Raw genomic sequence first — 16,401 nt, forward strand, 5'->3', positions numbered from 1 at the left:
TCTAAGGTATAACGAATTTATCACCAATATATGAACCAGTATCTGCCAGGATTGGAAATCATACATTTAGATTCCCCATATCTACAATAATTGCGTATTTACTCCATTGAGCCACTCACAGTTATAGTCTCTGGGTGCTTAATTTTTCTTTTTATTCTCTTTAGCTTTTCTCCCTCTACCTCATTTACGAGGTTTGCAGACTTCGATTTTTAACCCCCAAAAATTTAGCGGTATTATATGTTCTCTAGTTTATCATTGAGGCCGTCTGGGTACAGAGTCCTCAATCTGTATATCCAGAAGGCCTCTTTTTTATTTAACTGTTGTATCCTATTGGAAACATCTCTAGGGATCTGTTCAATCGGTGTCAAAGTAACATTGAATTCTTTTTTATGCGTTAGCAAAAGGTGTCTTGATAGACTATGGATAAGGAGACCGACTCTGGCATTGTGTCTGTGGCCATTCAGTCGGGTTCGGACCATTTGAGTGGTCTTCCCCACATACTGGAGGCCACAGTCACAATATATAACATATATAACAAAGTCCCTCAATCATCCCTTAATTCACAGATTTCTTTTTTAGAAATAGGCCCTCTCCAGACTCCCACTCTGTTAGAAACATTAGTACCCAAAATAGTAGCCAAATCCCTACAAGCCCCCTCCTTAACACCTATAGCTCAATTCCTGCCGCAGAATTTGGAGACTATAAAAAAAAAAAAAAAAAAAAAAAAAAGAAAAGAAGTACCAGGGGCTGCAGGGGTGGTAGAAGAGTCCAATTCAAAAAAGATAAAAAATCCGAGTTTATTTTAACTAACCCAACAAAAGGGTCTTTTTTCAAAAATAAAATTTCCCCTAAATCCTCTCAAAAAATCTTCAACTTGTCCTCGCATGTACTTACACAAGATGAAGAAAAGGTCTTGAGTAAAGGGCTAAATTTTTGCCCCACACAACATAGTAATAATTTTGAGCTTTTTATTGATCTTAATCACTATATAAGGCGTCTTACCCTAAAAAGACACTTTGTATTGCAAGATCGTAATAAAGGGAAAAATGACAAAAACATTGTTTTAAAAAATAAGAAAGAATTGGAACAAACGGCAAGGATAACAAACGAAACACCATATTTACATATGGAAGTGAAACCACAATCTGCCTTTAATCCCATACATCATAGGGGTAGCTATATTGAAACATTTTTATCTCTAGCAGGTGATGATTTCCATAAGTTGAATACTACTGATAAAATAAAGAGCAAAGATAAAAAATGTAAAAATTTACATAAGAAATCAAAAACTGCCAAAAAAATTGCTAAATATAACATTACCCCCCAAGAAAGAGAAGCCTTAGAAAATCTAAGAGAACACTGAAATAATAATTAGAGAGGCTGATAAAGGCGGTGGTACTGTTATTCAAGATAGGAAGGATTATCTCAGTGAGGCAGTTAAAATACAATCCAATCGAAAATACTATAAAAAATTGGAAAAGGATCCTACTGTTGATTTTTCTAAAGAATATCACCTATTTCTGAATGAGGCCTCTGAGAAAGGAATTATAACAAAAAGAGAGAAAAAAATTTTAATTAACAAAGAACCAGCTATGGCTTTTTTTTACCATCTCCCCAAAGTCCATAAGGACCTTGAAAATCCACCTGGACGACCTATTATTTCGGGGATTAATTCTCTCACTAGCTGTTTGTCACACTACCTGGATTTACATTTACAAGCACATGTCAAATCACTGCCCTCATATTTGAAAGACTCGAGCCACCTCATTAGTCTCTTGGAGGGAATGGATTGGGAGGAGAATTTTTTATTTCTAACCCTAGATGTGGTAGCGTTATATTCAAATATAGAACATAATTTGGGTATGAGAGCTGCCAGATTTTATTTGGAGAAAAATGAAAAAATGCCAGATGAACAAGTAGAATTTCTTCTGACTGGTTTGCAATTCATTTTGCGTCATAATGTCTTTGAGTTTGATGGACAACTGTACCTGCAGCAGCATGGTACCGCGATGGGGATTCGGGTAGCCCCAAGTTTTGCAAATTTATTTATGGGGCTATTCGAGTCCCTATCCCCACTTAATTCAGAAAAATACAAAGACAACATAATAATGTATAAACGTTTTATAGATGACTTATTAATCATTTGGAGGGGGGATATAGAACAAGCCCATTTGCTGGTGAGGGAAATGAATCAAAACACATGGGGCATTTCCTTTACATCCACTATCAGCGCTGAAAAAATAGTTTACTTGGATTTAGAGATTTCACATATGAAAAAGAAAATCGTAACAAAAACACATTTTAAAAAAGTAGACATTAATGGATATTTACATTATAACAGTGCACTCTATACTAAATGGAAGAATAATATTCCATTCAGTCAATATTTAAGAATAAGGAAAAATAATAGTAGTAAACAGGATTATATAACACAAAGCAAGATCCTGACTAACAGATTTCGGGAAAAAAAGTATCCAAAAACCCTAATACAACAAGCTTATAAGGTAAACTTAGCAAAAACTCAGGGTGAATGTTTGAAAAAAACGCTTGAAAATACTAGAGAAAATAGCACTGAAAAAACTGTGAGAGAAAATGCTGTCATGGATACAACTAAATCTCACCTGAAATCTAATGATGAGAAATGGCAGTTCAACTTCATTACAGCCTATAATAAAGATAACGAAAAAATTCGTGGAATCTTGAAAAAACACTGGTATATCTTAAAACAAGATCCCTTGCTACGAAATGTATTACCACAAGTCCCCAATATGACATTTAGAAGGGGAAAAACAATAAGGAACATGGTAGCTCCCAGCCGATTGAAAAACTTCATGAAAACCCACAATTGCTCAAAAAAGGTGAATAAACCTGGAGTATATAAATGTAACCAGAAAAAATGTCAGTGCTGCTATAATATAGCAGATAAACAACAACAAATAGTTTCCAAGAGTACAGGTGAAATATTTTAGAAAGAACAACATTTGACATGTATAAGCGACTTTGTTATATATGTTATAAATTGTGACTGTGGCCTCCAGTATGTGGGGAGGACCACTCAAATGGTTCAAACCCAACTGAATGGCCACAGACACAATGCCAGAGTCGGTCTCCTTATCCATAGTCTATCAAGACACCTTTTGCTAACGCATAAAAAAGAATTCAATGTTACTTTGACACCGATTGAACAGATCCCTAGAGATGTTTCCAATAGGATACAACAGTTAAATAAAAAAGAGGCCTTCTGGATATACAGATTGAGGACTCTGTACCCAGACGGCCTCAATGATAAACTAGAGAACATATAATACCGCAAAATTTTTGGGGGTTAAAAATCGAAGTCTGCAAACCTCGTAAATGAGGTAGAGGGAGAAAAGCTAAAGAGAATAAAAAGAAAAATTAAGCACCCAGAGACTATAACTGTGAGTGGCTCAATGGAGTAAATACGCAAATATTGTAGATATGGGGAATCTAAATGTATGCGTTCCAATCCCGGCAGATACTGGTTCATATATTGGTGATAAATTTGTTATACCTTAGAATTGGGAGAAATATTTTTCCCTTATTGGTGATGTAGTAGATAAGATAAAAAATGGAGTTCTTAATATTGATGACATCGTTATATTCTAGAATCGGAAAAAACATTTCTCCCCTATCAGTGAAGTAGAAAATAGGATAGTAAATGGAGTGATATGACAAATAATTTTATTTTATAGAAAAAAAAAAATTATTGAATAGGAAAAAACAATATATAGTGGTGTTTTTAAAAAAAAATTTTTTTTTTTCTTTTGTTTCCCCCTCCCCCCTTTCTACATCCATATAGAGTTCACTTTTAATTAACTGCTTAATACCTTTTAGAAGTGCACATGTGTTTTAAATTGATAAAAATTGATTGAGGGGTTGGATTAGTTCCTCCTCCTCTTTTTATGCTATATAAATGTATTCTTTAATGACAACTATGATTTTACCTGATGAAGGCTAATGTTATGTATAGCCGAAACGCGTTGTTTATATAAAAATAAACTGGATTATTCCTGAAAGATTTGGAGTAAGTAATGAATCACCTGGAAGCGCTCCCTGATAAGCTTAGGTGAGAAACCTTACACTGCTTGTGAGTTGTGGACAGCTGTGAAAGAGCAGGCAGATCTGTGGCTGAGACCGCTGAACCTACATCCAGGCATGGTCGTGTGTGACAATGGCCATAACCTGGTGGCGGCTCTGAGGTGAGGCGAGATCACACACGTACCATGCCTGGCTCAATTGCTTAACCTCGTGGTTCAGGGATTTCTTAAATTGTACCCCATGTTGCCAGGTCTGCTCGTCAAAGTACGCCGCCTGTCAGCTCATTTTTGCAAGTCAGCTACAGCTTCCGCAGCCCTTGCTGTGTTGCAGCAGCATTTTCAGCTTCCGTCACACCGACTGGTGTGTAATGTCCCCACATGTTGGAACTCTACCCTCCACATGTTGCAAAGGATTTGTGAGCAGAAGAGAGCAGTTGTGGAGTACCAGCTGCAACAAGGCTGTCGATATTCAGGTCAGACTCCACACATAAGACTTCAGGAGTGGACCTGGATATCTGACATATGTACCATCTTGACAAACTTTGAGGAGTCCACCAAGATGGCGAGTGGCGATGATGCCATCATTAGCGTCAGCATTCCACTTGTCTGTCTTTTGCAACGCTCTCTGCAGAGAATTAAAGAGGAGGCATTGCAGCCAGAGTATGATGAGATGGATCAAGAAGCCGTAGCGGTCGATTACACACAGCCCAGCCTCATCTCATCCCAACGTGCATTGGGGGACAATGAGGGAGAGGAAGAGGAGGAGGAGGAAGAAAAGGAGCTTGTATCATGCGCTGTAGACGGTAGTACCTGTACAACTGTCATACCGTCTCTTCAGCGTGGGTGGTCTGAGGACAGAGAGGAGGAGGAGGAGAGCATGGTCAGTCGTCATCTTGGTGAGGACACGGAAGTCTTGCCCGTCACCAGTCTGGCACACATGGCTGACTTTATGATTTACTGCCTTAACCATGACCCTCGCTTTGTCAAAATGTTGGGTGACAGTCATTACTGGTTGGTGACACTTTTTGACCTCCGCTACAAGGAGAACTTTCACTCCCTTATTCCTGAGGTGGAGAGGTCTACAAAAATGGGTCAGTACCAGAAGGCCCTTGCTGCAGAACTGTTAAAAAAATTCCCATCTGAACACGCTAGCGGCAGAGGTCACAGTACGCTGCCCAAACAAGGCGTACATGCGAGAGAGACGCAACTACAATCCAGCAGATGCAGGGGAACACTGTCAACGTTCTGGGACAGTTTTCTCAGACCCTCCCTTTGGACAGACCCTGAGGCGCGGGGTACTCTCACAAGGAGTGGAAAGTTTCAAAAGATGGTGAGAGAGTACCTTGCCGACCGTACCAGCGTCCTCCGTGATTCATCTGTGCCTTTTAATTATTGGGTATCCAAGCTGGACACTTGGAATGAACTCGCTCTGTACGCCTTGGAGGTCCTTGCCTGCCCTGTCGCTAGCGTGTTATCGGAGCGTGTTTTTAGTGCCGCTGGGGGAATTATAACTGATAAGCACACTCGCCTGTCAACTGACAATGCTGACAAGCTGACCCTTATCAAAATGAACAAGGGCGGGATTGGGCCAGACTTTTCATCACCACCAAATGACAGCAGAGTAACATAAAGTCAAATCCGCTGTGTTATTTCGGGAGGTGTATTCACATGCACCGCTTTACACCCACACATGGGTATACACTTCCTCATTTTGGCTGTTTTATGTTCTTCTCCTTATCCTCAGCCTCCACCACCACTATACTACCAGGGTGAACGTGGTCCGTGTTGCCATTATTGAAAGTTCCTCCGTCCATATTTTTGTCAGCTTGTGCTTGGAATGCATAAGCATAGACTGAGGGAGACCCACTCCCCAATAATGTAAATAATATATTTATGATGCTGTACTGTATGGCTCTTGTAAGAGGCATTAAAACCATCTCGTTAAGCTACTGTGACCTCCACCACTTTTCCAAGGGGCATTAAAACCATCTTGTTAAGCTACTGTGACCTCCACCACTTTTCCAAGGGGCATTAAAACCGTCTTGTTAAGTTACTGCGACCTCCACCACTTTTCCAAGGGGCATTAAAACCGTCTTGTTAAGCTACTGTGACCTCCACCACTTTTCCAAGGGGCAATAAAACCATCTTGTTAAGCTACTGGGACCTCCACATCTCTTCCAAGGGGCATTCAAACCGTCTTGTTAAGCTACTGCGACCTCCACCACTTTTACTAGGGGCATTAAAACCGTCTTGTTAAGCTACTGGGACCTCCACGTCTCTTCTGAGGGGCATTCAAACAGTCTTGTTAAGCTTCTGTGACCTCCACATCTCTTCCAACGGGCATTCAAACTGTCTTTTTAAGCTACTGCGACCTCCACCACTTTTCTGAAGGGCATTATAACCGTCTTGTTAAGCTACTGCGACCTCCACCACTTTTCCGAGGGGCATTAAAACCGTCTTGTTAAGCTACTGTGTCCTCCACGTCTCTTCCGAGGGGCATTAAAACCGTCTTTTTAAGCTACTGCGACCTCCACCACTTTTCCGAGGGGCATTAAAACCGTCTTGTTAAACTACTGGGACCTCCACGTCTCTTCTGAGGGGCATTAAAACCGTCTTGTTAAACCACTCTGAACTCCACAGCTCTTCCAAGGGGCATTGAAATGTTGTTTTTAATTAACTCTAACCACCATGACTCTTCGAACAGGCATTGCATTTCCTCCTAATTTTTGCAGCTTTTGCTTGGAAGGCATAAGCAAAGACTATGGGAGACACACTCCCCAATAATGTGAATAATGTTTGTAATATGCTGTACTGCATGGCTCTTTTAAGGCGCATTGCAAGTTCCTCCATCCTAATTTTTGGCAGCTTTTTCTTGGAAGGCATAAGCAAATACTATGGGAGATCCACTCACCAATAATGGGAATAGTGTTTGTAATATGCTGTACTGCATGGCTCTTGTAAGGGACATTGCAAGTTCCTCCGTCCTACTTTTTGGCAGCTTTTGCTTGGAAGGCATAAGCAAAGACTATGGGAGACAAACTCCCCAATAATGGGAATAATGTTTTTAAGATGCTGTACTGTATGGCTCTTGCAAGGGGCATTAAAACTGTCTTGTTAAGCTACTGCGACCTCCACCACTTTACCGAGGGGCATTAAAACCGTCTTGGTAAGCTACTGTGACCTGCACGTCTCTTTCCAGGGGCATTAAAAACATCTTGTTAAGCTACTGGGACCTCCACGTCTCTTCCGAGGGGAATTCAAACGATCTTGTTAAGCTACTGCGACCTCCACCACTTTTCCAAGGGGCATTAAAACCGTCTTGTTAAGCTACTGTGACCTCCACCACTTTTCCAAGGGTCATTAAAACAGTCTTGTTAAGCTACTGTGACCTCCAAGTCTCTTCCAAGGGGCATTCAAACAGTCTTGTTAAGCTACTGGGACCTCCATGGCTCTACCGAGGGGCATTAAGACCATCTTGTTAAGCTACTGTGACCTCCATGTCTCTTCCGAGGGGCATTAAAACCATCTTGTTAAGCTACTGTGACCTCCACGTCTCTTCAAAGGGGCATTAAAAGCATCTTCTTAAGCCACTCTGAACTCCACAGCTCTTGCAAGGGGCATTGAAATGTTGTTTTTAATTACCTCTAACCTCCATGACTCTTCCAACGGGCCTTGCATTTCCTCCTAATTTTAGTCAGCTTTTGCTTTTCAATGCAAAGGCGAAAACTAAGTGAGACCCACTCCCCAATAATGGGTAGAAGGTTTTTATTACGCTGTAATGCACGTCTATTTCAAGAGGCTTTGCAGTTCCTCATAATTTTGGGAAAGCCTTCCATTCACTGCTTAGGCCAACAGTGTACAGGAGACCCAGTTGCTATAAATGGAAAAAACGGTTTAGTTAAGGCCCTCTGACCCCCATGTCATTTCCAAGGGGCACTGGAGTGCCTCAAAATTTTTGGTAGGCATTGCACTCACTGTATGCCCTATAACTGTGTAGCCGAACCGCTCCGTTTGTTACAGAAACATATCCTACAAGACATATGTGGTTGACGGAATTGATATTGATGTGAATGGTCCTTGTTCCTCCTGCTCTTTCTCCTTTGCCACAACCTCATCCATCATTTATCACTTGAAGCTTTGTTTTAAACGGAGTCATAGAACAGGGATAGTAGCAGGAAAACATCCAGCAATCCTCGGAGGAGGTAGGATATGCGCCAAAACACTGACCACCTCAGGCCTAGCCGCTACTACATACATGTGCTTGCATTCCAAGAAAACAAAGCAGATGCTAACTTCTATCATCATCATCATGCTCCTCACCTTGGCACTCTCAACTCCCCTGATGGAGAAGCCAGGGCCCACCGGAGGAGTCTGGTTCTCTGGTTGGCTTGTCCAATGCTGTCCTAAAGCAGGCCAGGCTAAGAAAAGTGTGTGAGAAGGTGACAGGAGAAATAGGGGCGCCTGGGGATCATTTATGGACACCCGGTCGTGGGGCGGCTGGGGACCGAGTATTTGCACCCGGAAACCCCCTGGTGGCTGGGGTCCGAGCGTGGACACCCGGCCACCAGGCGGCTGGGGACTGAGTATGGATACCTCGCTGCCGAAGCAGCCATGAGGTAGTGGCCAGCTTCGGCCTCCTCCAAACTAAAAGGCCCCATTTCAAGTGCAAGCTAGCAGTATAGTATTGCATCCTGCGGGTGGGTGGGTGGGTAATTGGCTGCATATTTGCGCTTGCATTGCAAGGAATGGGGCAGGTACAATTGAACACTGCCCTGGGACAAGAACTTGCACGGGGATAGTTGCAAGTCTGCATCTTCTGATGAGGCAAGGATGACTTCTGATGGGCACACTTTTAGGCAGTGACCTGGGTGTCAGAGATGCTTACAGGGGTCTTCCCCATGCTGTTACCATGTCTTTTCAGCACTGTATGCATGTGTCACACAGCACATGGCTAGATAAGGTTGTAAAATGTTAAAATGACATTTCCCGGTGAATGCATTTTTCACGGTTGAAAGCAATACAAAAGTGCAAAAACGCATAAAAAATGCTACTTGTGAACATAGCCCAAGGTGTGGAGGAGTATTTTTTCTTTGGTTATTTATTTTATCTTATACACTTTACCCTGGAAAGGAACTCCCTTAACATATTTCACAGGAAAGCAGTTTCAGTTTGGTTTTTGAACGTTTTATTTATGTGGCTTAATACCTCTGACCACATTGACAGCAGTGACCTGGGGATGATCCCCATGCTGTCCCCATGTCATTTGAGCACTGTCACTATCGTTTGGGGCACTTGTTAGGCTTTTAAAAGACTGCCGGGGGTGCCGCCGCAAAAATGCTCGGGTCTCCCATAGGCTAACATTGGGCTCGTTGCTCGGGTCGAGCACCCAAGTATCACGGCGAGCTCGGCCCGAGCTTTGAGCACCCGAGCATTTTAGTGCTCGCTCAACACTATTAGATATGTACAAGTCGTTGGAGGACTAATGATCTTCAACACAAACAAAGTTTTCTTACACTGGGTAGGACATTTTGCTCTAAAATCTCTTGAGAATTCTGATTTCTTGATTCCTGTGATATGGTCAAGGACTCCAGTATCAGATGCAGCAAAGCAACCCAACAGCATTATGAATCCTCCACCATGCTTAACGCTTGGTAAGGTATTCAAACTGATGCTTTACATTAATAATAATCTTAGTATTTATATAGTGCCACCATATTACGCAGCACTTTACAATTCAGACAATTTACAGACATTATCTGCACTGTCCTCATTGGGGCTCATAATCTACATTCCCTATCAGCATGTCATTGGTGTATGGAGGAAACTAAAGAACCCAGAGGAAACCCACAAAAATATAGGGAGAACATACAAACACCTTGAAAATTTTGTCCTTGGTGGGATTTGAACCCAGGACCCAGTGCTACAAGGCTGCAATGCTAGCCACTGAGCCACCGTGCTGCTGCATTGCCTAAAAGCTCTATTTTTGTTTCATCCATTCGCAGAACATTTTCCCAGAAGGATTGTGGTTTGTCAAGGTACCTTTTGGCAAAGATCAATTGTCACTTTTTATGTCTTTTCTTCAGAAAGGGTTTCTTCCTTGGCCTTCCCTGGAAAACTCTGCTTGGTTTAGTGTGCGGCGTATGGTACTTTTTGAAACCATGACCTCAGGTTGACCTTCAGGTCTTTGGATGTTTGATGTGATATTTTTTTCCACCATTTGCACCAACCTTCAAAGACATCTCTTATCAATTTTCCTCTTTCCCCCATGCCCAGGGAGGTTCTTGATGGTTCCTTGCTTGGCAAACTTCTTAATAACATTGCACACAAGGCCTTTGGAGATTGCCTTATACCCTTTCCAAGTTTGTTTGCTAATAATAGCAGTTATGTTGTCCTCAGATAGCTCCTTTGTCTTCATCATTGTGACAGAGGAACAAAGTCTACCATGTGGCTTTTTAAAACACTGAAGTCATCATTCATTGACTAATTCATGTCACATGGGCACCGACAATTAGTCACATGTGAATGTCTTTTGTGATTTACCACAGGCGAGTCAAAATGTATTTCCATACTAAATTAATGTAAAGGGTGCCAAATGCCAATACTAGTCTCACAGCAAGCTTTAGGTTTTTCTGTTTTTACCTCCTGTTGTTTTTGGTTTTAAGTTATTGTTTATAATTTGCTCTTTTGTATATAGCATGAGTGCTCTATACAAAAAAACTGTTTCACTTGATTTATTTTTTCAGGAGATTTTTCACAACGCTTCATGGGTTCCAATAACAATGAGCAGGACTGTAGAAAGGGCTCAGTAGCTGAGCTCCCTCCACACAGGGTAGATGCCAGTTATATTATGTCTCAGCTGGAGTAGAGTATGCGATTGACAGCAGAATTGAAATGGAGAAGTGGCCAGCAGGCATTCGTCTGTGCTTTCATCAGCCCCTTGCATTGCAATTGGAAGGCATTTATGAATTACTGTGGCAGCTGGGAAACTGCTGAAGGCTCATTCGCTGCCATCTTGGTATTCTGGTGAAACACAGCTCTTGGCTGATCTTTACAGGAAACCGTGTTTTACACTATATAGTGGCATGTAAAAGTTATGGGCACCCCAGATCAAAATTACTGTTATTGTGAACAGTTAAGAAAGTTATTATTATTATTTATTTTTATAGCTCCAATGATTCCATGGTGCTGTAAATGAGAAAAGGTTACATACAAAACACAGATATCACTTATAGTAAACAAATGAACAATTATAGATTGGTACAGAGGGAAGAGGACCCTGCCCTTGTGGGCTTACATTCTACAAGATGATGGTGAAGGAGACAGTAGGTTGGGGAATTGCAGTAGCTCCGGGGGTATTGAGATGGCACCGTGTTCATTGCAGGTTGTAAGCTTTCTTGAATAGATGGGCTCAGTCTGAAGGATCCGAATGTGGTGGATAATCGGACGTATTTGGGCACAGAATTCCAGAGGATGGGGGATATCCTGGAGAAGTCTTGGAGGCGATCGGGTGAGGAACGAATAAATGTGGAGGAGAGAAGTTTAAGATGAAATGATCTTTATATAAATATACAGTACAGACCAAAAGTTTGGACACACCTTCTCATTTAAAGATTTTTCTGTATTTTCATGACTATGAAAATTGTGCATTGACACTGAAGGCATCAAAAGTATGACTTAACACATGTGGAATTATATACTTAACAAAAAAGTGTGAAACAACTGAAAATATGTCTTATATTCTAGGTTCTTCAAAGTAGCCACCTTTTGCTTTGATGACTGCTTTGCACACTCTTGGCATTCTCTTGATATATATATATACACTGCTCAAAAAAATAAAGGGAGCACTCAAATAACACATCCTAGATCTGAAAGAATGAAATATTCTCATTGAATACTTTGTTCTGTACAAAGTTGAATATGCTGACAACAAAATAACACAAAAATCACCAATGGAAATCAAATTTATTAACCAATGGAGGCTTGGATTTGGAGTCACCCCCAAAATTAAAGTGGAAAAACACACTATAGGCTGATCCAACCTTGATGTAATGTCCTTAAAACAAGTCAAAATGAGGCACAGTATTGTGAGTGGCCTCCACGTGCCTGCATGACCTCCCTACAATACCTGGGCATGCTCCTGATGAGGTTGTGGATGGTCTCCTGTGGGATCTCCTCCAGGATGGCACATCAATGCGAGCTGTGGCAAGAAGGTTTGCTGTGTCTGTCAGTGTAATGTCCAGAGGCTGGAGGCGCTACCAGGAGACAGGCCAGTACACCAGGAGACATGGAGGGGGCCGTAGGAGGGCAACAACCTAGCAGCAGGACCGCTACCTCCGCCTTTGTGCAAGGAGGAACAGGAGGAGCACTGCCAGAGCCCTGCAAAATGACCTCCAGCAGGCCACAAATGTGCATGTGTCTGCACAAACGGTTAGAAACAGACTCCATGTGCTCATAGCCCAACACCGTGCAGGACGCTTGGCATTCGCCACAGAACACCAGGATTGGCAAAGTCGCCACTGGCGTCCTGTGCTCTTCACAGATGAAAGCAGGTTCACACTAAGCAAATGTGACAGACGTGACAGAGTCTGGAGACGCCATGGAGAGCGATCTGCAGCCTGCAACATCCTTCAGCATGACCAGTTTGGCAGTGGGTCAGTAATGGTGTGGGTGGCATTTCTTTGGAGGGCCGCACAGCCCTCCATGTGCTCACCAGAGGTAGACTGACTGCCATTAGGTACCGAGATGAGATCCTCAGACCCCTTGTGAGACCATATGCTGATGCAGTTGGCCCTGGGTTCCTCCTAATGCAGGACAATGCCAGACCTCATGAGGCTGGAGTGTCAGGAGTTCCTGCAAGATGAAGACATTGAACCTATGGACTGGCCCGCCCGTTCCCTGACCTGAATCCGATTGAGCAAATCTGGGGCATCATGTCTCGCTCCATCCACCAACGTCACGTTGCACCACAGACTGTCCAGGATGCTTTAGTCCAGGTCTGGGAGAAGATCCCACAGGAGACCATCCACAACCTCATCAGGAGCATGCCCAGGCATTGTAGGCAGGTCATACCGGCACGTGGAGGCCATACACAATACTGAGCCTCATTTTGACTTGTTTTAAGGACATTACATCAAAGTTGGATCAGCCTGTAGTGTGTTTTTCCACTTTAATTTTGGGAGTGACTCCAAATCCAGGCCTCCATTGGTTAATAAATTTGATTTCCATTCATGATTTTGTGTGATTTTGCTGTCAGCACATTCAACTTTGTACAGAACAAAGTATTCAATGAGAATATTTCATTCATTCAGATCTAGGATGTGTTATTTGAGTGTTACCTTTATTTTTTGAGCAGTGTATATACATACATATATATATATGCATTGTCTTTTTTGTTTTCATTTTAAAAATTACAAAAAGGGAAATGGACTGATGCAAAAGTTTGGGCACCCTTAGAGATTTGTGTGTTCAGTAGTGTTGAGCAATACCTTCCGATATCGAGAAATATCGGATCGCATTGTATCGGACTGATACCCCAAAAATATTGGATATCGCCGATTCCGATACTGGAAACAAATGCAAGTCAATGGGACACAAATATCAGAATGAAAATAATACCTTTCTTTCCTTGTAGGTTAATTCTACATGAAGGAAAACAACTAAGAATAATTAGAATGTATTGGGGGAGGTGGGGGAGACAATAAAGGCATCGACGTTTAGCCCAATCAAATGGAATAGCAGGAATTAATATTTTTTTAAGACGTTCTGAGTTCCGGAAATATTGACTATGTTAAGTTTTTTTATATTTTGTCAGATATTTATGTTTCACTACTTCCATGCTCTTCACCTTCTTTTTTACTTCTCCCACATTTTCTCCTTCATCATCCTCAGCATCAGCATCTTTTTCATCAACTTCTTCTTCACCTTCTTCATCTTCTTCTTCTTCACCTTCTTCGTATTATTCTTTTTTTTTACATTCTTCATATTCTTCTTATTCAACTATTATTCTTCTTCATATTCTACTTCTTCATCTTCTTCATATTCTTCTTCTTCATCATATTCTTATTTGTGACATGCATTCCTGTAGTTGTTATCTATAAAAGTTTGAACATTACACCTTTCGTTCTGCCCGTCACAAAAGATTTACAACAGGATTTGTCCGCGTTCAGTTTGGCCTGCAGCAGCAGGTCTTTTCCAAGGGCACCACGAGGAGGAACGGACTCACCCCCATACACTGCTTAGTCTTCTTCTGCTTATAATTTAGATAATATCTTTTGCTCTGATTTTAAATCTTATGCTTAATGTTCTTCTGCTTTTTGTTCTGCCGCTTCTTGTACTTCTGCTTCTTGGTTTTCTGTCTCTTGTTCTTCTGTATCTTGGTGGTTGTCTTCTTGTTCTTTGTCCTCTTGGTCATCTTCTTCAGGGTCATCTTCTTGGTCTTGTTCGGGGTGGTCTTCAGGGTCGTCGTCTTCAGGGTCATCGTCTTCGGGGTCCTCGTCTTCTTCGGGGTGGTCTTCAGGGTTGTCGTCTTCAGGGTCGTAGTCTTCGGGGTCCTCGGTTTCTTAGGGGTGGTCTTCAGGGTCCTCGTCTTCAGGGTCCTCGTCTTCGGGGTCCTCGTCTTCTTCGGGGTGGTCTTCAGGGGCGTCGTCTTCAGGGTCGTCGTCTTCGCGGTCCTCGTCTTCTTCGGGGTGGTCTTCAGGGTCCTCGTCTTCAGGGTCGTCGTCTTCCGGGTCCTCATCTTCTTCAGGGTAGTCTTCAGGGTCCTCGTCTTCAGGGTCCTCGTCAGGGAGATCCAGAGTGATTACCAAGAACCATTTAAAAAGCTTGAACTTGGAAATGTAGCAGAAGGTACAAGAAGGCTGAGGAACTGCCGAGAACCAGCTGACGGTACTGGAACCCGGTTACTAAGCAGGAGGTACCTGTGCCAGAAAGTACTACCAAGGACCAGCAGACGTTGGTGGAACTTGGATACTGAGAAGGAGGCACCTAAGCCAAAGGCACTGCTGAGACCCAGCTGACGGTACTGGAACTCGGATGGGTAGCAGAAGGTACCCATGAAAAAAAAAAGTTGCAAGGCCTCGAGCCGGCCGCAGTTACCGAAACCCACAGTCCCACAGGGGGTGCTTGTCCTATTGGCACTATGGAACCAGCCTTCATTGCCAGATCCCGCAGCCCACATAGGAGTCACCTAAACTGCAGGCACCATAGAGTCGGCTAACCCGACCACAACACGACAGGACAACGCATTGGAGGCAAAGTGACGTTGACACTACTCGGAAACAGCTGACGTGCTGGAACCAGGCTGGCCAGGAGGGAGTACCCGTGCCAAAGACCTTGCTGAGAACCAGCTGACGGTACTGGAACTCGGATGGGTAGCAGAAGGTCCAAGAGCCAATGGAACTACCGAGGACCAGCTGACGGTACTGGAACTCGGTTACTAAGCAGGAGGTACCTGTGCCAGAAAGCACTACCAAGGACAAGCAGACGTTGGTGGAACTTGAATACCAAGAAGGTGGCACCTAAGCCAAAGGCACTGCCGAGAACCAGCTGACGGTACTGGAACTTAGATGGGTAGCAGAAGGTACCTATGAAAAAAACAGTTGCAAGGCCGCGAACCGGCCGTAGTTACCGAAACCCACAGTCCTACAGGGGGTGCTAGTCCTATTGGCACTTTGGAACCAGCCTTCATTGCCAGATCCCGCATCCCACATAGGAGTCACCTAAACTGCAGGCACCATAGAGTCGGCTAACCCAACCACAACACAACAGGACAACGTATTGGAGGCAAAGTGACATTGACACTACCCGAAAACAGCTGGCGTGCTGGAACCAGGCTGGGCAGGAGGGAGTACCCGTGCCAAAGATACTGCTGGGGAATAGCTGGCGGTGCTGGAACCCAGGGTAAATACTAAAAACAGAGTGGAGCCAGAGGCCTAATTGGAGCAACTTTAAAATCAGTAGTAGACTAGTAGTGTGAATGTGGACAGAGCAGGAGAAATTGCCGTACACACAGCAGGGGAATAGCTGATGTTACAGAACCCCAATAACACGGAGGCAAGTGTTGACTGTGCAGACGGCACTACTGAGTGCCAACTGGCGGTGTTAGAGCTCAGGGATAATACTGAAAACAGAGGAGCCAGAGGTGTCATTGGAGCAACTTTAAAATCTGTAGTAGTGTGAATGTGGACAAAGCAGGAGAAATTACCGAAGACTCACAGCAGGGGAACAGCTGACATTACTGAACCCCAATAACACGGCAGCAAGGGTTGACTGTGCAGACGGCACTTCTGAGCACCAACTGGCGGTGTTTGAGCTCAGGGATAATACTGAAAACAGAGTAGCCAGA

The sequence above is a fragment of the Phyllobates terribilis genome, unplaced genomic scaffold (genome assembly GCF_046119375.1).
Source record: "Phyllobates terribilis strain yellow unplaced genomic scaffold, ASM4611937v1 Scaffold_3__8_contigs__length_932513732, whole genome shotgun sequence".
In the NCBI taxonomy this organism is placed as follows: Eukaryota; Metazoa; Chordata; class Amphibia; order Anura; family Dendrobatidae; genus Phyllobates; species Phyllobates terribilis.